The sequence below is a fragment of the Canis aureus genome, chromosome 3 (genome assembly GCF_053574225.1).
Source record: "Canis aureus isolate CA01 chromosome 3, VMU_Caureus_v.1.0, whole genome shotgun sequence".
In the NCBI taxonomy this organism is placed as follows: Eukaryota; Metazoa; Chordata; class Mammalia; order Carnivora; family Canidae; genus Canis; species Canis aureus.
The window spans coordinates 10,118,687-10,144,490 of record NC_135613.1 but is presented as its reverse complement, the minus strand read 5'-3'; the positions used below and the strand labels follow the sequence as shown (position 1 = coordinate 10,144,490).

Sequence of the window (25,804 nt, the reverse complement as noted above, 5' to 3'; positions counted from 1 at the left end):
TGTCTAATAAATTAATGTTACTATTTTTATTCTGAGTATCATAAATGCTATTTTTTTTTTTTTTTGCTATAAGATTACGGGTCCCCCAAATCATCAAAATGAGGGAAATACAGCAACCGTTTCCCATGGTGAAAAAAGATTTCCTAGGGTGCAATTCTCACTTACATCAGTTTTTTGACTTCTGTCAGGTGAGAAATGAACACTGGGGTGGTCTTTAGGTGTTTGCTGATGTGGTAGAGACTTTGGAGTTAATTAGAAGCTTTGGCTAAAGCTGAACTTCCTTTGCAGAGTTCCTGGAGGAAACGCTAAATTAACAGTTCAAGGTTACTATTAGAAAAATAGCCTGTTTCCCTTAGGTTATGCCTCAGGGAGCTTGTTCTTCTCCCTGCCATTTCTAAGATGTTTCCACTTTGCTTTGGACCTGGCTATATCTGCCACATTAAACCTGGTCTTTCTAACAAAGGTAAAAATCCCTTGAGGTCAGACTGCTAAATGCTTCTTTTGCATATCTTCCAATAGCACTAGGTTTTGGCACACTCAATTAATACTGGTTGAATTGAATAGGGATGAAAGCTGCCTACCATAGGAGGAAGAATAAGGATGGCTTTGTAAATTCCCATCTTTCATGAAGCAGAAAATGGCATGAAATCGTTAGGTCCACAGTCCCCTGATAGTCCCAAGAAATAGCTCAAGACATCATTAAGAATTCCTAAAGTTGTAAATATAGCCAGTTCTCATTTTTCATGGTAGTTATGTTCTATAAAGTCCACAGAGATCCTGGAGACCCGGGATCGAATCCCACGTCGGGCTCCCGGTGCATGGAGCCTGCTTCTCCCTCTGCCTGTGTCTCTGCCTCTCTCTCTCTCTCTGTGTGACTATCATAAAAAAAAAAAAAAAAAGTCCACAGAGACTCTGAATTAGTAAATACTGAACTGTTGCTCCTAGGAGAAGTACAGGGTTAGGTTCCTTTGAGCCTCTGGTTGTCATATTTTTGTCAAGTGATCAATGCATAGCCTTGTTTTATGTGTGTTTCTGTTTAAAGACACCTTATTTAACCTTATTTAAAAATTCTTTTTTCTTAAAAAAAATTTTTTTTAAGTAGGCTCCATGCCCAGTGTGGACCCCAATGCAGCACTTGAACTCACAAACTTGAGATTAAGACCTGAGCTGAGATCAAGTGTTGGACACTTAACCAAGTGAGCCATCCAGGCACCCCTAAAGATATCTTATTTAATATATATTGTTAGTTCATTAGTATTGAACTCATGGCTAATAGCACTATAACTCTTGCCTGGTGGAAGCTTATCTAATACATGTGCTTTCTCGGTAAGTCACATCACAGCCTGCTCTCACTTAATAACACTATACACTTCTGCATTTATGATTAGGAGTCATTTTATACAGTAAACCAAAAGCACAAGGTGTGAAATATGTAGCACTAAATACACAGGGAATAAAACACCTGTCTACAGTATGAAAATTCAAACAGGAAAGCAGAGTGTTGCCTCATTCAACCTCGGCTGGAAATGTACATGCAGGGGGACTCAAAATTTTTCCTTCTCTGTACATATCCACAAATGACCATGAAAGCACTGCAAGTATTTCTGTGTGGGTTACAAATAAATTGAAGTGAAGAGGTGAATTTGTAAGTATAGAATCTGTGGATGAAGATTGACTGTACTACCAGAGTATATTGATAAAACATTAGAGCTTTTGCTTATTTCCAAGTAGAGGCTATGATGACCTTGTTCCAAGCACAATTCTGACTTTGGAGTTCATTCCTTAATTTTACAAAACTTCTTTCTGGCAAAGGATCACCTTCGTTTTCTTGTAACTCTTCACATACGTAATTACCACTCACTAGAAGTTGTCAGATTGTTGGGAGTGGGATGGCACATTTTCCCCAAAGAAACAAAACTGGTTTACTCTGATAACATGTGAAGGCTGGGCAATTATTTAGACCTCATTGCCAGGTAGGTGAAATCTCCCACTGCCACCCCACCCCCACCCGGTGTTTATGATTTAAAGGTGGCCTCAGCAAAATTACAATTGACTCATGTTAGGTATCTTTGCCTATATTAAGAGGATTTTATATGACTGTCTTAAAAAGCCATTCTTTTGAGCTAAGTCTTGCCCTCTTTGGGTCATATCTTCACTTATATTTCATCTTGCAAGCGGCTGCTCAGAAGTTCTATTTTTGCTGTTTTCTTATTGATTCCCATCGGGTTGCAAAGAATGGATGAAGAACTCTATGTTACCCTTTCACACAAGCCAGAGGCACAGACACATAAGCGTTTTAGAAGTCAGGAGAAGGGGTAAATCAGGAATTTAGAGTGTAGAGGGAAGGGAAAGCTTGGCAAGATTTCAGATCTTGAGTGATGAGAAGAGGTTCTGGAACTTCTTACGGTGTCTCACTACAAGTGAGCTTGGAGGTGGTTCTAACAGGACTGGAATCTCAGCTCTGTTATGTATTCTTGCTGCCATCCTAATGGAATTGGATAATTGCACTGAGAGCGGTTCCCTCTTCTGGGAAATGGGGACCATGAGACAAACCTCCAGAAATGTCTGTGAGGACTAAACGAGATAATGTTATGTAAAGTGCTGAGCTTGAAGTCTGGCAGAAAATACTATGAAAATGAGAATTGGTAATTGTTGCTTTTGTTACAATTTTCTAGATTCCTAACTAGCCATCTGCCCTGACATCTGGATAGTACATAGTTGTGGAAACATGGAAGACCAGAGTTGAAAGACCTGATCTAGGGCAACTTCCATTTGTGCAGAAGCTACACAGGATTAACCACTGTACAGGCTGAACAGGATTAGCCAGTGTAGCATTCCACAGCTAGTTAGGGCAGAATCAAAAGTGGAACACAGCTCTCTGAAGTCCAGTTCACAACTATTCAGTGAAGTCCTTTGTGCCCATGTTTCCCTTCTAGAACCTCTTTTTACAAATATCATCTGTCTCCCACCTTTTCTTCCTTATCCAATAGACTGGTAACCATTGCTCTATGGATTATTATCTTCTTTGGCAGACTTGCTGCTAGTAGCAACAGCAAATAGAGTATTTTAGAGCAGGAATCGCTGAGCATAATCTCTTCATATTTTTTGACTGTATATAAAAATATAAATATCTATCTATCTATATATATATAGCTATGAACAAATCATATTCCCAGTATAATAATGTAATACAAAGCAAAAAGAATCACAGAAGCTACAGAAGGAATGCTCTTTTAAAAAGGGTTTGGTTATTTTGTAGTTCTCTGCAGTAATTTGCAAGATGCTCCTTTGGAAGAGCCCACAGGGAAATGCCATCTGAGGTATAAACCTCAAAGCTTATAAGTGATCCTGCAATGATGGGACAAGAGAACTGGTCTGGACAAAATGGATGGGGCTGGTTAATTTCCACCAAGCCTGTCTTACCGAGTGGAGGTACAAAGTGTGCTGTTTCAGGAGCCAGAATACTTCCATTGGTGTGGAGGTGTAGGATGGGAGATGAGGGAAGCTAATCCTCTAGGAGCTCTTGAAGGTACTGGGTAGTGCCACAGAATGATAAATTATGTGGCATTTAAGTAAGATGTTATATCCAGCAGGACATGGTAATTATAAAAAAAAAAACAAAAGCCATGTACAAGGCATGATGTGCATTTGAGTCCTGGAGGTGAAGATGAGGTCATAGTCTGGAGTGTGTGACAGTCACAGGAGGGAGGGGTCTGCTGTTGTGGGGTTTCAGCTAAGGGAACCGGGTACCCCACATGGCTACAGAAGCACTAAGGCAGAGCCAGTTTCACAGGTCAGGCTGGGCCCACCTCTGTTCAGCTGAATTGGGTTACACAAGCAAGTATCAAAATTTGGAAGTGGTTAGGCAAGTCTGGTAGAATTGGTGCACCCTCACCTATTTTATCACGTGACAGATTAATCTTTGCTACAAATTATTCATAATTATTCATAATTAATCTTGAGCAAATAACAGTATTTCTTTGTGGGTGTTGGAAGTTCTGTGGGGCAGATCCTCCTATTTCTCTATGGCTGTATCCCACTCTTATTTTGTCCTCTTTCTACTTATATGCAACTGAACTGATAAGCCACAAAAGCTGGTATAAGATGTAACTTCATCAGAATATCCTTTTTGCAAAAGATCTGGAACTGTATTTAATCCACCAAGGTAATAGGTTTAAGTGAAACACTGCTAACTTATCCAGCCTACCAAGCTATTATATTTGCATTTTATATTAAACATGTCTCTAATATTTCTTTTGTTAGTGAAACTGACATTTCCATATGATGGTGAATGCTAAATTGTGAATAGCTTTCAATGGATTTTGCTTCAGCAGTTCCATCATTCTCCAGGAATAAAAAAAGATCACAATGAATACATATAAGCATCCAGCACAATGCTTTTTTTTTTTTTTTTTTGGTATAGTCTGTTCAGTGACTTAGCTTGGCTTTATGCAGCATCTCACTTATCCAGAATCCAACTATTTAGCAGCTATTTACTTACCTGTATTTAAGTGAAAATAAAAGCCCTATAACAGATAGGAAAGTTGCTAAAGTGACATGTATGGAAGTTCAGGAATGTCAGTCTCTCCAACATTTAGTCTCTATTGGATGGGAAGCCATCTTCCAGTTCAGGTTTAAATGGTACACTGATGGGCAGGAGCTCTTGGAGGTAATGGCATCATGCAAGGCTGCCCTCTCTTGAAAGGAAAAGTTGCATAAGCAGGATATAGGCTCTTATATATTTTTTAGCATGTGATACTCATGAAGGCTATCTTGGGTATGTTGGCCCCTGGGAGGGATGGGAAATGGCAGTGCTTGTCCAATAGTATTTGATGCTTCTAGATCTGAAATTCTTCTTGGTTTCTAGGATATCTCCTTAATTCAGCTGCCACTATTTTAGAGGGTACCTGAGAATATCTGAATTGAGAAATGGAGGATAGAGAGCTCCTCCACTTGCCTGTCATTCACAATTAACAGGAAACCTTGCCTGTCATACCAACAGAGATCTAAAATTTAATAGCAGCATCCACAGGGAATTCCACACCCCTGGGTGTGGCTGGAGAGTTATGGAAAGATCTGCTGGCAGCATATTTGAGTAGCAGATGAAGAAATCATCCAGAAAAATAGTTGTCCTGAGGAGAAGGTCAGGCATATAAACTTGACTCAAGAAGAATGACAGGGTAATAAATAGGGTGGGCAGATTTGGGGCACAGGATATCTTCCCGTGAAGATGATCCTTCATTCTTCTTTCTTCCAGGCCAAAGCCCAGACACAGGTCTGAGTCTTGGTGACAAGTTAAAAGCTCATGAGCGAGTTTCACATAGAGCCATTTTGAGTAGTGCGACATGGGAGCCAGGAGCACTTGGGGACCAAGATAACTGAATGTAGAACAAAAATGAGAAATTTCAACCTGAAGTGGACATGGGTTCTCATGCCATATCAGTGCCAGCTTCAACAGATTCTCCTTGGTGACTGGCACAGTGATATGGGATATCCCCAGTTTTGGCAGTGGGGAAAAGCTGGCAGAGAGCAATGCCTCCAGTGTTGGGAATGACTGGAGGCAGTGCTTTTGCTTGGATGGCAGCCATGTACCCTCAGAGCAGCTGTGACAGTGGCAGAATGAGGCACATTCAGAGGCTGTTATGTGGTAGAGGACTCAGAGATCAGGGACAGAGAGGACGTATGTAAATACACTTGACATAGTCCCTGTGGGTTATTTCCTAGAGTGCCTGAGGGAGATTTTGAGTGAGAATGGAAGTTCTACAATTGTAGGTGGATGTCACAGCCACGCACATCAACATGATCCTAGTTCCACGCGGGCATGACCTGAAATTGGTTATTCTCAGCAACCTATGCCTGGAAATCCTATGAAAAGAGGATGGGTGCCAGAAGTGGTCAAACTGTTTTCTCTTGGACATGATAACTGATTTAGAAGCTTCTGTCTCTGTTTCGCCCAAAGCTAACAGCAGTTACTATATTGTTCTTTAACTGTTAATTCATTTATCTGTCTCCTATGGTGAGCTGTAAGTTCATCGAGGAAAGGGACTATATTTTATTCATCTGTAGATTTCCACTACTCAACATTGTCAGCCAAATAGGAAACACCGACCGAATCAATGTTTGTTGGATGAATAAATACACGAATAAATCAAGAGATGTCACAAATGAGACGGCCATCTGAGATAAGGTTATGAAAATAAATGAGGATTGTATCCTAGGACATTGTGTGGAAAGAAATGGAAGACCCCATTTAGGGCCCTACAAGGGCTGAAGGGAGCTCAAGGGAATATGTACAGTCTAAAGCTGGCTCCTCTATGGGCTCTTTCAGCACCTCCAAAAACCTCACTATTTTGTAGTCCCTAATGTTGATTTAACTATTCCAAAACAAGTCACCACAACTCTGCAATGATCAGAGATACTTTAAAGTCTTGATAATTACAGAGGTCAAATAGTAAGAAAAGTAAGGGCCCTATAAGGTATGAAGGAATGGCAGATGCACTTATGCTGCCATTAGATCCATGGACTTCAAGAAGTTTTGACCCTTGGCCTTGGACCGTAATTGCACATACTCCAGTGGGATATGGACCTCAGGTAGCTGTGGGTGGCAGATACTGTGTCATAACACAAAGCATTCCCTGTCCCCTTCTCTGAGAACGTAGTGAGAAGATCCACTCCCCTCTGAGCAGTCCTAGGGTGTTCAGGTAATGTTCTATGGTAAGGGTGGGGGGCATGGCCAGGTACCCTTCAATGGCTGATAGGTGGCCCTCTGTCTCTTGATTCCAAGCCCCAGAGTTGTGACATTCTAGGAGGGAGCTGATCCACATTGGTCCATGGAGGTCCCAGAAATGAAGTGTCCTGAATACCAGGGCCTGATGGTGATCACTGAGCCCAGGCTTCCTCCTCATGGCCAGGGGCTTGGAGGAAGAAGGCTTAACCAATGATGGGCTCTTAAGTCACAGATTTATGAATCTGTATTTCCAAACAGAACTTCCCCACCCAGGTTTGGAGCTATGATCATGAACAGGGATCAGGAAGCTGGAGGCAAATGGATTGGGAATACAGAATCTAGGCTGACTGGCTCAAGTAGTCAGCTGGGTACTGCCACCCACTGAGCCCTGAGCTGCTGTGGGTAGGGGAAGGGCTTTAGGAAGCAGCTTGATTACGCTTCCTATGGGGGCAGGGGAGGATGTTTCCCAGCTATACAGATCCCAAACTCTTGATTTATCTATACTTACTGTTAGTTCTACCTTATTTATTTAAGGGAGTGAGAGCCAGAGAGTGAGAGGGAGCCATAGCAACATGTTTTCCTTCTAAATGTTTGCATTTTTAAAAGTTTATTTATTAAAGTAATTTTTTTTTAAGTTATCTCTACACCCAACGTGGGGCTCAAACCCAGATCAAGAGTCACACGCTCTTCTATGAGCCAGTCAGGTGCCCCTAAATGCTTATATTTTAAAGCAAGCCTATATATTCTTTAGATATGACATTCCTAAAATAAGCTACAGTTTTCCACTCTTAGAACTTTCAAATGCCTTCAGTTCCTAGATAATTAAGTTTTACCTAAACTAGTAATTCTAAAATGGTTCCTTTGTTCTTGACTGGTTAAGAAACTGAGGGTTATAGATATTTTCACGATATAATACATAGTGTTTTCAGAATGGAAAAATCCTTTTAAACTAAGTTGACATATATGCATATTTGCTTCAAGTTTTTGTTCACAAAGTATGTGTGTGTGCATATATACATGTGTATTTAATAGTCTGTGTATATATGTGCATGTGTGTTTGTACATGTGTGTATACACATATGAATGTTTACTGTATATATAAGGTGTCTGTGTGTATATTTATATGTGGAGTGTGTGTGGCTATAATAGGCATCTACTCCATGTGAAGTATGCACTAGAATGAAGTATCTGCTTTTCTGGACCACCTAAGGGTAAAGATCTTGTATTCCACCCTTACACTGAAATGAAGTTTTTTTAAAAAAATGAAAGCCATGTTTTTATTCCAAAAGATTGAGTAGAATGGTACTTTAGAAATAATTTTAGTCATTTAAATTTAAGGCCCTGAAAAAATTCCCATCCATGGTTCGAATCTATTCTCTGGCCCAGAGCCCAAAGCATTTTCATTAGATTGAGAATTGGATACGATTTCATTTACTTTAAGCTTTGGCTGCTCAGAATTTTGTTCTTCAGAGACAAGCTAACAAGTGTCGATGGTCATGTTGGCCTCAATAATAGTTCTCCTTTCCTTGAATGATCTATTTCAGTTGCATTATTATCATTTAAAGATGGCCTTGTGCTTATAGCCACAGTCTCAGTGAACGTATCAAGAATGCTGATATTTCCTCTCTGCGGCTTTGCCTTTCCAGTTTGGAGAAAATTTGTTTGGAGCAAACTTCCTTAACTTATTTTCCATGAATCCATCTGCAAAAGAGAGGCTATCTAATGACTTCTTTCATACCGCATTCTTGCTATTACTAAAGGAGATTTTGTCATATAAACTATACTGAGACTTTTTAAAAAGTTTTAAGCATTAATGAAATTTTTATCGTGTTTTTTTCAATAAATATAACTGACATATCAGTAAGAAAATGACAGATAACCCACCAAAAAATGGGCAGATGACTGAATAGAGACTTCACACACACACACACACACACACACACACACACACACAAAATCCAAATGGCCAGTCAGTGCTCAAATTCATTGGAATTAAGGAAATGCAAAATAAGCTACAATGAGAGGCCACTTCTACACCCCCTGACTTGGCAAAGATTGAATTCTGGCAATAACAAGTGTCGGTATGGGTGTGACACAACAATGGGATACTCATATACTATATTGATACTATTTTGGAAAACAGATTTTCGTTAATTAGTAAAGCTGAATAGATGCATGTTCCTTGACCACCCTCCCCCCCCCAATCCCTCCCAATAACTTAAATCAGTGGCTCTCAAAGTGTGGTCCCTATTCCTGGCTGATAGCATCAGCAACACCTGGGAACTTCTTAGAAATGTGAACTCTCAAATGCTACCCGTGTTCCATCTAATCAGACACTCTGAGGATGGAGCCTCATCATCTGTGAACCTGCAGGGTGATGGTAATGATTTCTCAAGTAGAAGTACCACCTGAGAGAAATCTGTGAGCATGGGCACAGGACACAGGACAAAAATGTCACAGCAACAACCACGTATGCATCAACAGCAATACTGTGCATACTACTTACATAACAGAATATTAGACTAAAGAAAATGAATGCATTCCATGTTGAAGAACATTCCTTATAGTCATCATGTTGAAGAAAAGAAGCAAGAAAAGAAGCAAGACACAAATGACAACAACAACAACAACAACAACAAAAACCCTGAAGAAAAGCAAGGAAGTGATGACCATAAAATTCAGGAAAATGGTTATCAATACTGGAGAAGGAGGTATGATCAAGAAGGAACTTACAGTGGGGGCTGGAATTTCTGAAGGGATGTCAATGTCCCATGCTTTGACCTGGGAGGCAGTTACATACTCATTTGCTTTATGATTATACATTAAACTATATGTATGTGCTCTTTCTAATATACATTACATTTTACAGTAAAAATAAACTTTTGTGTCTACCAAAGCTTTAAATGTTGCTACCAAAATCAAATTTAACCAAAGTATAACCTGCCTACCTTTGGTAAGTCTGCTTGATTCTCCTTCCCATTATAAGAAGCTCTTCTATAAGCATCACTACTCCTGTTCTTATTCCTTTCTTATTCCTTTTTTTTTTTTTCCTCTTCCAGCTAGGGAAAGAGAGTTGGGGACAGACTCTAAGATGATCATTTATATCAGACAGAGTCATTATCCCTTTCCTCTCCCTAAATATGCAGAGGAGTCCAAAAGCAACCAAGCTTCTAAATGAAGGTGATATCACCTATGTGATCTAAGGATCTTATAAGTATATAGATGCTGGTTGGCTCATACTTGAGTTGTCTAAGTTTAAAGCAGAAGGTTCTTTTCAAGCAATGTTGAAGTCAAGTCCTTATCTTTCTTGTGCTTCAATAAAGACAAGTGTACTTTGCCCATAGGTCTATGATGATTGCATTGATAGACATTTACCCTTTCATGGGTAATACAATTCTGTCATCAACAGTAATGATCATGTGAGTATAAAAAAATATATAGCTACATACCATGATACAATATACCAAACACAGTGCTTGTACGTAGTAGATGCCCAATGAACACTATGCTGACATAAGCAGATGTGTCATATAAAAAACATATCTGAAATAAAACCATTATTATAAATTGCTATACATTTTAGCTGTCTCATTTTTCTGGTGTGTGTACTTACTTTTTTATTGTGTGACTATATATAACATAAAATGTGACACTTTTAGTCTACAATTCAGTGACATTAATTATATTTGCTATGTCGTACAATCGTCTAGCTGCCCAGTTTTCACCCTCATTTTAATGTCTTTGTTAGAATTGACTTGCTTCAAATTGCTTTTTTAAAACTTCCTCTAATATAGCCCCTCCCTCTTCCTACATTTTATCTTTTACCACCTTTGCCAGGTCCTTGGTTTCATTTACAGCCTTAACCATGTGTGTTATCTCATATGTGGGGGAACAGATTTCTGTGTCAATAGGACTTTCTTTCCTTCTTCAGCTCTGCTTACAGTCGTCCAGTACTGGAAGCTGTTACATTAAACTATGGAAAGCTAAAAGTTAAAAAAAAAATCCATTCTTACTGGGAAAAATGTAGATTCTTGGTTTCAGGATCCTCTGGGACCCATCATGGGTTATCTAAAGTACCAAAAATTATTAGCCTGATGTCTTAGTGGAAGTACTCAGGATATTAATTCACCAGTTGTGTATAATTCCCAAGTTAGTCTCTTGTGCCAAACAGTGACTAATTAAGCTGTGGATAATGTCATGCTGCAAGCGTGATAAAACAATAATGATGATGGTAATAACAATAGCTAACACTGAGCGCCGTTAGGTGCCAAGCATGGTTCTAAGGCTGTTAACGTGCATTACTTTAGGTAGTCATCGTAATAATCCTATGGCACTACATAGTTATTAGCCTATTTTATAGATGAAGAAACTCAAGACTCAGAGGGAAATTATATGTACAAAGATTATAGGATTTGAACCCAGGCAAGTGGATCCCAGAGCTTTGCTCCTAGTCACTACATTATTTAAGAGTAGAACCCAACAGAATGCTTTACTCCTGTGTCCTTTCTAGGAAGCTGGTTGCTCCAGGTAAAAACATACAGAAATAGGTTAGGAATAAGACCACACACACACACACACACACACACACACACACATCTTTATTTCTTTGGAGATCGGTGAGGGGTGGGGCACAGAACTGGGAGAATTAGCCTGTTAGTAATCAGTTAATAATAAGCGCTAAAAGAAAGGCATTCAGAAAAAAATATGGCAGTTTAGTTGGGAGGAGATTATTTTTAGCTACCAGGCAGGAAGGAGTGGAATACACAATGTAAAGCCATCAAAGGTTTTTCAGCACAAAAGGAATATAATGAAAACTATGCTTTTAGGAAAATGAAACAGTGACTATTATGGCCTGGAAGGAGGAAGACTCAAGTGGAAAGGCCACTTTGGAGATGTCTACAGGAACCTGAAGGACAGGTAGTGAGGGCTGGAAGGAGGGCAGTGACCATGGGCATGTAGAGGCTGGGAGAGGCTCTGTGGAGGAAGGCCAGAGGGATGGATGTCAAGGGTTAAGATGACTACAAGAAACCAATCCGGGTGAGTGACAGAATGGGGTCTCACGAGGAGAAACAGGAAGGCTGGGAGGAGAAGAGCATGTGGGAGGGCATTTGAAGCTCTGGCAAGATGCTTCAGAATACTGTTGGGAAACAGGAGTTTGAGAGGGAAGCTAGAGGGGGGTCTAGAGCTTCTGCAGAACATGGAGAGTCAAAGTCATGGAAATAGCGAAGAATGTAGAGTCAGATATAGAGTGATAGAGACAGAGTCCTGGGGGTGGGGGACATTTACATTTAGAGGCAATTAGGAGTCAGAAAGGATGAAGTCAGACAGAGGAAGAGAGATGAGAGCAACATGGCCTAGAAGCCAAAGGCAGAGAACATCTGGAGAGGAAGGAGGTGAGAGATAAGGTGAAAGGTCATGGAAGGCACAGTACAAGATGAAGTGTTGGGGGAGAAGGGCCTTTCTTCCTTCAACACTTAAAGAAAGGAGAAAAGGATGAAGAAATCTATAGATGTGGAGATGGTGAGAGGAGCACTTAGGGAGTGCATGGGGGTAGGCCATCCAGCAAACAGCCACAGTGTGGGCCGCATGTGTACTCCATCCAAGTGCAGCAGGGTTGCAATCAACACAGTGAGAAGTGTGACATAGAGTCAACAGGAGGAGGACGGTGAAAGATACTGGGGGGAGGGAATGAGGGCTACCTGATGTTGGATGACACATATGGTGGATCAACTGGCTCACTGTATGACTTTTTAAAAACTATGTGTGGGCAGGAGGCAGATACATAGAAGCAGCAGATGGTGGAGTTCACTCTGGTTTGGGAGTTAGAGTATGTGTCCAACTGAGGGACAAGGGGTCAAGGTCACTAAGGACTGGATAGAACAGCCAGAGGACTGAGAGAAAAACATTGCCTGGTATGATGGCCTTGGAGGCTCAGCTCTCCCTTTAAGGTAACCTGCTCTGGAAGCATAGCTGACCGACAGTCTCCTGAAGTGTTTGCACCTTTGGATTTACCCAATATGTGTCCCAGGCTGCTTCCGGGCTGCTCCAGTGAGGACTAACCTTAGTGGAGGTACCCCCTTCCCCCATGTGGGACTCCTCTCAGAGTTAAGCTTGCTCAGGGACTCCTCATCGGCTTGGGTGAATTTTTCCTCTGACCTTTCTCTGCAGTCTGAGGCTCTTCCTCCCCAATCCCTCCTCCCTCTCTCCTTTTACAGGTATTAGAACTGCCTGGCAGTTTGAAGATTCTTCCTGCCTGACTCCCTCTCACTTTATGCTTCCCAGGCATTTTTCCCAATAAATCTCTCACATGTCTAAATCTATTTTAGCTTCTGCTTTTTTGGAAGTCCTGAATGGACATACTTGGGCTGCTATTATTAGTGGAAGGCCTAGTGAATGGAAGATATAGGCAAAGAGGTAGCTACAAAGACGTGTAGATGATGTTCAGACTCACAGGAGGATGCAAAAATAGTATAGAGATTTCCCCCAAACCCTTCACCCTGCTTTCTCCAGTGGTAACATCTTATATAATTAAAACCAAGAAATTGATATTGATATAATATTGTTAACAAGTTCATATGATTTGGGGTAATCTGTTTCTCATTATGTTTCTGTCCACATCATAGATATATTGATTTCATCTCCAATGCAAAAGGCCACTTAAGTGACAGTTCCCTTCCAAGTCAACCAGGTCTATAACCACAAGGTTTGTAAATGCATAAATAAAGCCATTAGGTGGAGGGACAAATAGGAAATGACATATATCCACTGAAGAGAGAGCCCCCCCCCCCATCCATCCATCCATCCATCCACATTTGCTAAGCTTTTCCTTAGTGTCAGGAACTATATGATGATGCCTCCACTGTATCAAGATACTGCTAACAAAATGGTAGCAGCAGCTACCCTTCCTCTGTTTGGATTAGGATGCAGTGAGGAACCCAGATATATAGTTGTTTTCTGGGCAAAGGATATCCAGATCTGTCCTGTGATCATTTTCACCTAGGCAGTAATTCAACTGATAGCAACCGTATGCTCAACAACCAGGATCATGCCTTTTTATGAGTCATTGTAAAGCACCAAGTGCATTGACATATACTTCATAAATGCTAAATAATAACAAGTCAGTGAACCTAGAAATATTGGATTCAGTATTTGAGACATTAAATCCAAGTTATGCTGTTCTAGAAGCAAAGCAAACAAATAAATCAATCCCAAATCAAATAAAGCCCACATCCATCCCCAGCCAGCAGTGGGTGTCATCTGGAACGCTCTTTATGGGCAAGTGGTTCTCTCATGAAGGGGCACTTGTTAGTTCTTTACCTGACATATCACATCCAATGTCTTGCGTGATTTGGGAGAAGAGTTTTATGCCTGACCCACAGCAGACAGCAGCAGCACTATGTTCTTAAAGCTCCACTTCCCTTTATTTGATGCCAGAAAATAGTATCTGGTAAAGCTCTGGAGAAGAACAACAGTCACCCCACTGAGCAAGTATACTAGTCCTCATAGGAAGTCTCTGCAGGCAGCACTGGGAGACCTTGTTTTATTTCAAAGCCAGGCTTTAGCTTTCCTTTAAGATATAAGTCTCTTCAGGGCTGCCTATGACTCCTTGAGGGTTTAGGCACACAACCTAGAAAGCCTGAAATGCCAAGGATGCTGTACTGGCCACTGAACCAGATTATAGCGCAGTTGAATGCTTTTCTGACTCTCAGTCCAGAGCTCTGAGCATGGTCTGGTGCTGTCTGATTTGGGATCTCAGGGCAAAGCCCCTTCTCTCTAGAAGTCTGCCATCTTGGTTCCACACAAACATGATTAATCTTTGTCCACATCCCCTTAGTTATCTCATAGTGATGACATCCTTGGGAGCAAAGCCCAACCCTCCATAGCAAAAGACTGATGGCAAAGCCATTGTAAGATGAGGAGGCAATAACTCCAGACATCTCTGGGAGTGACACACACAAACAGAATCACATTTTGAATAGAGTCTAGAGGAGATGCCATCCTTTAATGGTAATTTCCAAAAGGATTTTACTCTCATTCAACTGCAGCCAAGGGGAGGAGATCCAAGGAGCCCATGTAAGACACCTAGATCTGGCCAAAGTAGTGTTGAGGAGAGGACTGAGCCAAAGGGGAAAGTACAGAGCCAAGAAACAAAAGGTAAAACAGCCATCAATGCCGACCTTGTTAATTCTTCTATGAATACAAGTGATTCCAGCCAGTTGCTGCCTGGCCCAGACCTAGCTCATCACATCCCACAGAACTAAATGACATGTAAACAGAAGGACGCTTAAGTGGTTAAGACAGTGGTTCTCAAATGTCACTGTGCATTCAGTTTATCTGAGGAGTCTTTCAAAAAGGCAGATTTCTGCTATTTAGCCTTCAGAGATTCTGACTTGGTAGGTATGGCATGGAACTCGAGAAATGCCCATGTTTAGCAAGCACTCCAGTGATAGAAGCAGATGTACTGCCCATTATATTTTGAAAGTCACTGCTTTAAATCATTGCCTTTCAATCTTCCTGAGGGTGTGACATTAAGAAGTTGAGAGAAATACTTTCTAAATAATCCAACCCAAACCTTTCATTTGGCAGATGAAGAAATTGAGGGCTTAGGTAACCTTCTCAAAGTCACTCAGCCAGTTAAAGGTGGAAAGTCAAGACTAGAAGCAAAATCTAGTTACTGTGCCTTTTGCATTTACTATACCGTATGGTTTGTGGAAACCAAACCACGAGTCCAGTTGGATACATACACACATAAGTAGAAATTAGAATATGGCTGAGTTGTTTTTAAAAGTTTTATACCCTTTGAGGTAATTGGTGAGATCTTCAGTATTGTCAAAGCAAACATTCAGAAAGAAATGGTACTTACCCTCTCTAAAATCCATAGTGAAGAAGATGATAGAAGGGATTCATAGTTGTCCTTTGAACAACCACAATGTCCAGGTTCCCCCAAATCAGTGCCTGAGATAAAACAAAGAGCAAACAATTGCAAGAAATTGTATTTATTCCTGATGCTGCATTAAAATAATAAGCACTCTTCATAAGCTATGCTAGAACCAAATCAGATTTAAATGTCAATTATACTCTTCATCTTTAGGTTAATTTCTCATTTTACTTTGTGTGGCCATGGCAAATTGAAGCTGAAGGGTTCTTCGTTTTAGCAAATTCCAGATGTGCCTTGACAAGGGCCGCTGGAAGGTTAGTTCATAGTTAGACCCCTCTTCATAGTTCATAGAAGACCCCTCTGACCAGGCTCTGAGAACTTCTCATTCACTTGTTCTTCTCTTTATATATTAAACTGAAAACTGAGTAGACTCCTCATTTTAAATGAATGGACAGAGAAGTTATGCCAAGGATAGTGATTAGATCTTCACAATTTAAGAGGCTGCACTATTCACTGACTTGTTCATTCATTCATTCATTCATTCATTCAATATTTATGAAGATTTTTATTATGCCAGGCAGTTGTTCTGCTCTGTAGTGTATTTTACCCATTCGGAAGCTGATTGGTTAGAATGAGGGTGAATACCCATCACCAGTTATGTAAGTCATTTAATAGAAAGTCTGTGTTCTTATAGCATCATGTGTTGTAGCGGCAACTGGGAATCAAGAGGTCCAGTTCAAATTCTGGACCACTTTGAAAGAGCAGAATTTCTGAATCCTGACACTACTGAGATGTGGAGCCAAATAATTCTTTGCTGTGAGGAGAACTATCCTGCGCATCACAAGATGTTTAGCATCGTCTCTGGCCTCTACTTATTAGAATGCCATGAGTGATTCCTAGTTGTGGCAATCAGACATGTGTCTAGACATTGCCACGGCCAAATGTCCCCTGTGGGGGAGGCAAAATTGTCCCTTGTTGAGAATTACTGGATATAGTAATACCTACTAGTTTTGAGCACCTATTAGCGTGTCGTGGTAGAGCTTTATATACATCACATTCAGTCTTGAAACCAGCATTTCAAAGTAAGCAATACTACACACATTTTATACAGGGTGAAATTGAAGTCCACAGATGCCAGGAAAACACCCTATGTATACAATTGGTAAGTGTTGGAGATTTGAACCCAGGATTTTTGACATGAAGGCACATGTTCACTGTTCCCCACTTTTTTCTTTTGCTATATTTTAAACATTATAAAAAGCAAAGAGAATAATCTAAGAATACCTACGTACTTAGTACTCTGAATTTAACAAATGTTAATATTTTTGTCATATTTACTTTGTATCTTTTTTTTTGGCAATAAAGTGCTACAGATACAGATGAATCTCCCCCTTTCATTCTGTTCCTCTCACTTCCTTACCTAAATAACCATTCTATTGAAGCTGGTACTATAAATTCCCTGGGAAAGATTTTATACACCTTCCATGTGTATGTATGTTCACAAACCATATATAGCACTCCAGAATGCATAGAAAGGGGACACTTGCTTCTGCAATTTGCTTTCTTTACTTAACCTTATATTTAGAGTTTTCTTCTATGCTGAAACTATTTCACTAATACTTTTATTTTAATTACAGTATTGTATGGAACAGGCCACAATATGTTCAACCATTCCCCTCTTGGTGGGCATTTAGTTTGTCTCCCATTTTTACTATCCTCAGTTGCATGGCTGGGAATACAGCTGCATGTGTGTAAGAGTTTCTCTAGGACACACATCTCAAAATGGGATCGCTGGGTTGCAGGCTGTGCACATCTTCAACTGTATTAAATATTGCCAAATCACTCCACACAATGATTGCACTAAATTACACTCCCTCCAACAGACTGTAAGAGTTTTCATTTCTTTACATCCCTGCCAATGCTCAGTATTTTCAAACTTTATGTTTGCCAGCCTGATTAGGGCGAAATAGCATATAATTATTATTTCAAAACCTTGTGTTCTTAACCACTCCTCTTACTGTCTACACTGCTGGAAGCTTCAGTTATGTAAAATGGAGAAAATACCTTTGCGTATTCGTATGAGTAGTAATAAATTCTTCTGGCGTAGTGCGTGAGTATATTTTGTAAATATCAAGTGCCACTTTCCTGCATGGCTGGTGGGGGGAGAGAGTCTTTGCAGCTTCTATAGCAGGCAGTTTGACAAAATCTATCAAAATTTCAAATGCACATGTATTTCTTTTAACTTAAAAAATCTCACAATTACAGAAAACTCACAAATATAGTGAAAAGAATTCTTAGTGTGACCCAAATTGCCAAAACGTTAGTGTTTTATAATATTTGCATTATAATTCTCAATTTCTCCTTCTCTTCCCTCCTCCTTCTCTCTTTCATTTGTATGTATCTGTATCTATAAGCATCATAAATGTACACACACATATATTATCTTTCCAAAATGATTTTACCTCTGAAAATTTTCTACAAAGACATTGCATTATTAACCATTGAAAAGTTATAAAAAACTAAGAAATTAGCATCAACAAAATACTATTATATAACCCACATATCTTATTCAAATTTAATCCACTCCCCAGTAAATGTCCTTCATAAAAGAAAGTATTTTCTTCCTCTTCCAAGATCCAATCCAGAGTCATGTGTTATACTTAGTTGTCCTGTCTCTTTAGTCCCATTTAACAGGGACGAATTTTTCAGTCTTTTTTTGTCTTGCTGGAGGTTTTGAAGAGTATTGTTTAGTTATTTTGTAGAATATCCCTTACTTTTGGCTTGTCTGATGTTTCCTCATAATTAGATGGAAAGTATGCATTTTTGGAAGTCATGTTGTGTTCTCAGGCAGTACACACTTGATGTCACTTTGTCCCACTACGGGCCATGTTATTTTGATCACTTGGTTATGGTGGCATCTGCCAAGTTACTGCTTTTTCCTTTGTAAGTTAGTATTTTGGGGAGATATTTTGTGACTATGGTGATATTCTATTTATATCAGGTCAGACTCAGATTGGGTTACTGTCCTTAGTTATCATGACCAAATTGCTTCACGCCTGGTCAGTGAACACTCATTCAAGCTGACTTCTGTGTCCTTTTGATATACCCTCCATTATTCTTTAGCACTTCCTTACTTTCTGGCACTGTTAAGATGCCCCAGGTTCATCTCATGCCTGCCCAGCTCCTGTTCTGGAACTGACCATTTTCTAAGGAGCCTTGGTTTTTTTGAGGGGAGAATGGTATTTAGAAACCAAGATACAAGTGCTAGGTGTGTTCTTTATAATGGGTGACCTAACTTTTAACTTAGTGGTTTCTCCTTCAGAAGTTTCTGCAACAGATATACCTATACATTTAAACAAGATTTATGTAGAAATAATTAATTGCAGCATTATATAGAATAGCAAAGGGCTAGATACAACCTGAAGGTTCATCAAGAGGGTTAAATAATTTAGGTCCATGTAATTGAATACTATGCATCCATAAAAGATTGAGAAATTATTTCCAAAGTAGACTGTTACATTAAAAAAATCAATTTATAGAACTATGTATCCAGTTTGTTACTGGTAAACTATGTACCAGTTTGTGCTAAAAGGGGAAAACATATACACATATATATGTGTATATGCTTGCTGATAAATGCATAAAATAGCACTGGAAAAGCTTACAAAACCCCAAAAATATTGACTACGGGTAGAAGATTTGGGCCATTTGGGTACAACAGAGGGAAGAAAGCTTTCATCATAAACTTTCTTGTACCATTTAAATTTGGAATCATATGAAGCCTTAAAAAATACTATAAAACAGGGCAGCCTGGGTGGTTTTAGCACCACCTTCGGCCCAGAGCGTGATCCTGGAAACCCAGGATGGAGTCCCACATCGGGCTCCCTCCATGGAGCCTGCTTCTCCCTCTGCCTGTGTCTCTGCCACTCTCTCTGTGTCTCTCATTTATTCATTAAGTAAAATATTTAAAAAATACTATAAAACATAAAATGAAGTATTATTTTAATATAAAGTATTACGAACTCAAATATCAAAAGAGGAAATCTGTTTTCTGGGACAACAGGTGAGCTAAAAGCATAACTACAATTGGATAAGTATCTCTTAGTATAAATATAAACAGTCTTATGATACTTTTATGATTTAACTTCTCCATCTGTTATATGGTTATAATATCATCAACCCAGAAGCCAGAGGAAAGGAAATTGAAGCAAGAGTGAAGACACAAAGTGTCAAGCTAATATGACTGCCAGTCATGACACATTCTCATATATATGTGAATTTGAGAACTATCTGTTGAATGAAAAAATGGGCAGAAGGATGGATAAAGTTATAAGAGAAGGAAGTTGAGAGGAAAATTATGTTTTATACTTGAGTTTCAGGAAAAGAACCTTTAAAAGCACAGGAGCTCATTAAGGAGCAGTCCTTAAGTAGATCATCTTTAATGCATTGTTGTTATTCAATGCTTCAGGTAAGAATGGTGATGCTTTAGGCAGGCCACACAACCTAGCAGTTAAGACCACAGGTTTCGGAGTCAGGGAACTGTGTTCATATTCTGGTTCTGCCACTCTAGCTCTGTGACAGGGCAAGTTATTTAACCGGTTTGTGCCTCAGTTTCCTATCCTGTAAAGTGGGGCTCCTAGGATAGCTGTGAGGATTACAGGTCATGAGTTATTACCTGTGAAGCACTTAAAACCATGCTGACACATGGTAATCACTTGATAGATATAAGCTATAATTTGTTTTTATCTTAATTTTATTATGGTAAGAACATTTCATATGTGATCCATGCTCTTAACAAAATTTTAAGAGTACAATAAATACAGTATTGTTAACTATAGCTACAACCTTGTATGTACAATGGATCTCCAGAACTTATTCATCTTGTATGAGTGAAACTTTACACCTACTGATTTGTAAGTCCTCATAGCAACTAACCATTACATTCTCTGCTACCATGAATTTAACTATTTCAGACACCTCATGTAAGTGGAATCATGCAGTATTTATCCTTTTGTGACTGGCTTATTTCACTTAGCATCATGACTTCTACATTTATCCATGTTGCTGCATTTGAAATTATTGCAGAATTTCTTTTTAAGGCTGAATAATGCTCCATTGTGTGTAGAAACCACATTTTCTTTATCTATTCATCCATAAAAGTACATTTAGGTTGTTTCTACATCTTGACTATTGTGATTAGTGTTGCAATGAATATGGGAGTGCTAATATATTTTTAGGATCCTGATTTCAATTCTTTTCAATAAATATCCAGAAGTAGGATTGCTAGATCATATGGAAGTCTATTTTTTTTTAAATTTTTATTTATTTATGATAGATACAGAGAGAGAGAGAGACAGAGACATAGGCAGAGGGAGAAGCAGGCTCCATGCACCGGGAACCTGACGTGGGATTCGATCCCGGGTCTCCAGGATCGCGCCCTGGGCCAAAGGCAGACGCTAAACCGCTGCGCCACCCAGGGATCCTGGAAGTCTATTTTTAATTTTTTTGAGAAACATCACTCTTTTCTTTCTTTCTCTCTCTCTCTCTCTCTTTTTTTTTTTTAAGATTTTATTTTTAAGTAATCTCTGTCCCCAGTGTGGGACTTGAAGTCATAACCCTGAGATCGAGAGTCACATGCTCTACTGCCTGAGCCAGCCAGGCACCCACCCCTCTACTGTTTTCCACAGGGGCTGTAACATATTACCTTCCTATCAACAATGTACAAATTTTCCAATTTCTCTACATCTTCCCCAATACTTGTTAAGTTTTAATTCTTATCATCATGAAATTTTAGAGCTAGAAGGGCCCTCAAAGATAATCTAATTCATGTCTCTTATTTTCCAGGTGATGAAGAGATAAAGATGGGACTCAAGGAGAAAAAGTGGTGGTCCAACATGGCATAGTCAACGAAAGTAGATACAACCCTAGAACATCAGTGGTGGGATTGCCAGCTGTGTTACACTGTAAATGACTACACACCTTGTAGCTCCTCCCATCAAAGGGATAAATCTATTTCCCCACTCTTCAAATATAGCAGAATTGAGGTTGTGTGAGATCTGAGCCTCCGCCTCAAAGGGTCTTGCAGCTTCTGCTCTCACTCTCTTGGACACTGCTGCTCTAGGATAAGGCTTAGGTTAGCCTGTGGGAGGATGAGAGACCGCATAGAGTGCAGACAAGAAGTCCCAGTGGAGGTCCTCTTAGACCAACAACCAGCTGGCCAAGTGCCAGACACGTGAGTGAAATGCCCCCTCCCTAGATCATCCAACTCCAGCCAAGCCACCAGCAGACCACAAAAATCAATCGAGTTGGTCCAGACCAGCAGAGCTACCCTAGCTGTCCAGCCAGCCCAGCCATCCCACGGAACTTGAGCTGAACAACAGCAAGAGGGATTGGCACAGGACCCAGGAAACTGCTGGCTGGAGAGCCCTCCTATCCCACCTCTTCTTTCACAGACTCTAGACTGGAATGCAAATATGTTGTTAGATTATTCCTGTAGGAATAAAAGGGAGGGGGCTTCATGGGCACTGCCTGGGAGGTGCTGTGCAAACAGAGGAGAACATCCTATGAAAATGAAAGCCAGGGAATGATTTCCTTGAGTCATATGATCCCAAATTTTCATTTATCATCTCCCTTTCCTCCCTCATTTCCCTTTTACTTGGCTTTCATTAACAACACCCACTCCCACCCCTGTTCTTTCAAGGTGCTCATTTCCATTTCTAGAAATCAATTAAGGGTTTCCGGTTCCCATTAAATTTCATACCTGTAGCCTACACCCACTCCCCATCCCTCGGAGTTCAGGCTTTTTTTTTTTTTTTTCATTTTTCCCTTTTAAGACTTTCTTTCTAACTGCTCTCATACAGTTGTAAAGATACTAGGCTCCTGATTAAAGTCCCAAGATTCTTCTCATCACAGTCTTAGGAAGTTCTGGCTCCTCCATTACCAGGAGGCCAGGTGCACAAGGCAAAGGAAAAACGGGCTCAGGAGACAAGAGTGGAGTCAGCTGGGGACCCAGAAATCATGAGGGGAGGAGAGGCCCAGCGGAGAGTGGGCTGGGGTCACAATGGAGGCTGTTCCTTCTCACTGGAGTCATTCCCTGGCTTCTCACTTGGTGCTGGACACAGCGTTCAGAACTCCATCATTCTTGAATTGCACATTGGTTTTGTGTGAATGGCAAGTTTCTTCACAGGACTCTTGGACTGAACTGAGATGCTTTGATCACTCAGGTTGGAGGAAAGTGGTTTTGACCACTCCCATCAGCCTGTGGGGTATTTGGTACTTTTGAAAGGTGCTTCAAAGGAGGAACGAGGAAATCTCTGTGTTGTCACCCTGGAAACTCTGGTTCATGACCTTATCGGCCCTTTTGGAATTTCCCTGGTTGGTTTTCTGTCCCACATGGAGATCTTCCACTTTAAATGGAAGTTTCTGGGCATTTGTATAAAAATGGTTGCAGTGATCTGACAAGAGACATCAGAAAGTGGTTCAGCTTCTAGTCCTCATGGGAGTTGAGGTCTGCTGGCCAAAGCACAAATGTCCCCAAAGGGAAAAACAAGATTTCCCAAGGACAGTAATATAAATGTAAACAGCCTCCGGGTGTGGGCGTCACATGAGCTACTTTATCTTCAGCAGGAATTTCCCAAACCTGACCACTCTCTCAACTGCTAATGGAGAATGGAGGAAACGTGGCAGTTGGGGCAGTCAGTTTGGAGAACAAACCTCCTACTCTTTACTGTGAGGGGACTCAAGTTTTTCAAGAGAACTGGCTGCTCTTCAATTTATCAAAAACGTGACAGGGCAGTGATTACAAATGCAAATGTAACCTTTAGGTGCTACAAGCAAAACAACACTCACAGCAAAGCTTGTTTGCCTGTTGCCAGCAGCATCCAGTAGGCAGCTCAGGCTGGATTCCTTTCTGGGTGCCAGTGTTTCTATAAGCCTAGCATTACAAATTCTGCTGTTTGTTGGGGTTGGGGGCATGAACTACTACACACTTTCAAGAATGACTATTCAGCTCCCTTTTATTTTTTTAAATTATTTTATTTTATTTATTTATGATAGGCACACAGTGAGAGAGAGAGAGGCAGAGACACAGGCAGAGGGAGAAGCAGGCTCCATGCACCGGGAGCCTGAAGTGGGATTCGATTCCGGGTCTCCAGGATCGCGCCCTGGGCCAAAGGCAGGCGCTAAACCGCTGTGCCACCCAGGGATCCCTCAGCTTCCTTTTAAAAAAAGATTTATTTATTTTTGAGAGAGAGACAGATACACAGACAGAAAGAGAGAGAGAGAGAGAGAAAGAGAGAAAGAGCAGGGGGAGGGGAAGAGGAAGAGAATCTTAAGCAGAGTCCCATGTGGGGCTCTATCTCGTGATCCTGAGATTCTGACCTGAGCCGAAATCAAGAGTCAGACGCTTAAACTACTGAGCCACCCAGGTGCCCCTATATAGTTCCCTTTTTGAAGCAAACTTAAATACAAGATAATATCTACACTTTCCCCATTGCAATTCAAGAAATACCTGAAAAGCTATGAGGTGCTAGCCACCATGAGAGGTGTTGTTATTACCTAGAATTTTCACAAGGCTTTTGTGAAGGAGAAATATTCATCATTGTGTCCCCATTTTACAGATGCAAAGACAGACTCTAAGCGCATAAGGGATTTGGCCATGACTGCTGGGTTTTTGAGACCCAGAAAAGAGATGTGAACTCAGGTATCCTAAGCCTAATGCCAGTACACCTCCAGGATAGCCCTGCAGTTGAGTGCTTGGTAATGAAAAAGCAAAAACATGATTTGTGGCTTGGTCACATTTTTGTGGGAGTGTGGTGTAGTTGAGTGGGGGAAAAAACTATCTAAGGCAGAGGAACTTGACTGGGAATCGAGCAAGGCAAGAAGAAGTGAGCTCTGATCCATTTTCAATTGCATCAAGCAAGCACTTTAATTAACCATCTTTCCCTTCGGTTTCTTGTGGAATACCCATTGCTTCTATCTGCAGTTGGGGAATGTCCACTGCAGTCCAGGGGTCCAGGGTCTTGGGGGGTTATCCGGTTTAATCAGGAGACACATGGCTTCAACATGATCACCCCAAACTGTGATGGGCAGCCAGGCTTCAAAGCTGAGGTTTGGGAGAAGTAGAATTTGGGCATACAAAGTAGTCCCTGGTGATTACTAACCAGGCTCAGATCTGTATTTATCTTGTTAAATAATAAACATTCAGCCAAGTAAATTTTAAAGATCTAATTAGCTTTATGAAATGATTCCAGAATGGGGCAGCATCCCATCTGCAACCCCGATCTAGAGGGGGCTCTGACGTGAAGCCCATGGGAGGTACTAAATCAAAGGGTTTTATAGAAGGAAGGTGGGTCTAGAAAGTTATTGGCAGAAGGAAAGGATTACTTTAGGTGGCTTTCCCTTAGGGGGAAAAGCAAAGCATCTTGTCATGCAGATGGTCTCAGTGTTTTTGCTGGGATGGGGATGGGGGGTAGGTATGGATGGAGAGAATCCAAGTGGCAGGCTCATTGGCCTGACCGAGAAAGTTCTGATTGGTTAAGACTACATTTCTGGGGTAGGCTGAAACTGCAATTAGATTATGTACAAACCTCTGCTTTGGGAAATCTGAGTGATACCATATTGGGCCTATGGTGGTGATGGTTGTTGCTGTTGTTGTTGTTGAACAACATAGAATCCCCTCCTTGAAAATAGGACAGTCACTAAAATATGGAGCTTCCTTATACAAAGGATGTTACAGGAATCATTTTCCCTTTTGAGCCATGACAACCTGTCATGACGCCTTTGGTCCAGGCTTCTTTCTGCCTGAGAGAGGGCTCCATCAGCAGGCCTGGTCCAGCCTGTGGTAGCCTTGAGGGGCAGCTGGACTAGACTCTTAGGAGCAGACCCAGTTGACTCCAGAAGAATCTGAAAGACTCAGCACTGATTCCGTTTACCTTGAAGGTGAAAAGCTACCCTTCATTAAGTGAATTTTTCCCATTTTATTTTTCCCAGAGTTTTATTTTTAAATTATAGGAAAAGTGTTTAAGAACCATAAAGAAGAATATTTTACTTTTCAATTAATGAAGTCCCCTCATCACCACCTCTGGGAATATCTGCTGATAAAAATGGACAGTGATATTAACTCTATGATTGGCCTCCATGACTATATTTGGAAGATTTTAGAAGATCTGGTATGTCTATCTCCACATGTCTTTGGTGAT

General features: G+C 40.5%; 1 protein-coding gene and 1 long non-coding RNA gene across 29 annotated transcripts in view; one reads left to right on the top strand and one right to left on the bottom strand.

Annotated features, from left to right (window-relative positions):
* The window catches only part of ZFHX3 (zinc finger homeobox 3), a 527,663-nt gene that overhangs the window by 393,022 nt on the left and 108,837 nt on the right, over positions 1–25,804 (bottom strand). For 25 of the 28 annotated variants that reach the window (XR_013374931.1, XM_077888804.1, XM_077888884.1 and 22 more), the window contains one exon: positions 15,591–15,682. The gene's annotated coding sequence lies outside the window, so the exon portion shown is untranslated. Of the gene's footprint in view, positions 1–3,423; positions 3,603–9,675; positions 9,787–15,590; positions 15,683–25,804 lie in introns of those variants that run through there. The other 3 variants (XM_077888906.1, XM_077888822.1, XM_077888964.1) reach the window with 2 other exon arrangements.
* LOC144308518 (uncharacterized) lies at positions 11,553–24,826 on the top strand. Its single transcript, XR_013374998.1, has 2 exons — positions 11,553–11,644; positions 21,450–24,826. It is a non-coding gene; the product is annotated as an uncharacterized LOC144308518 (long non-coding RNA).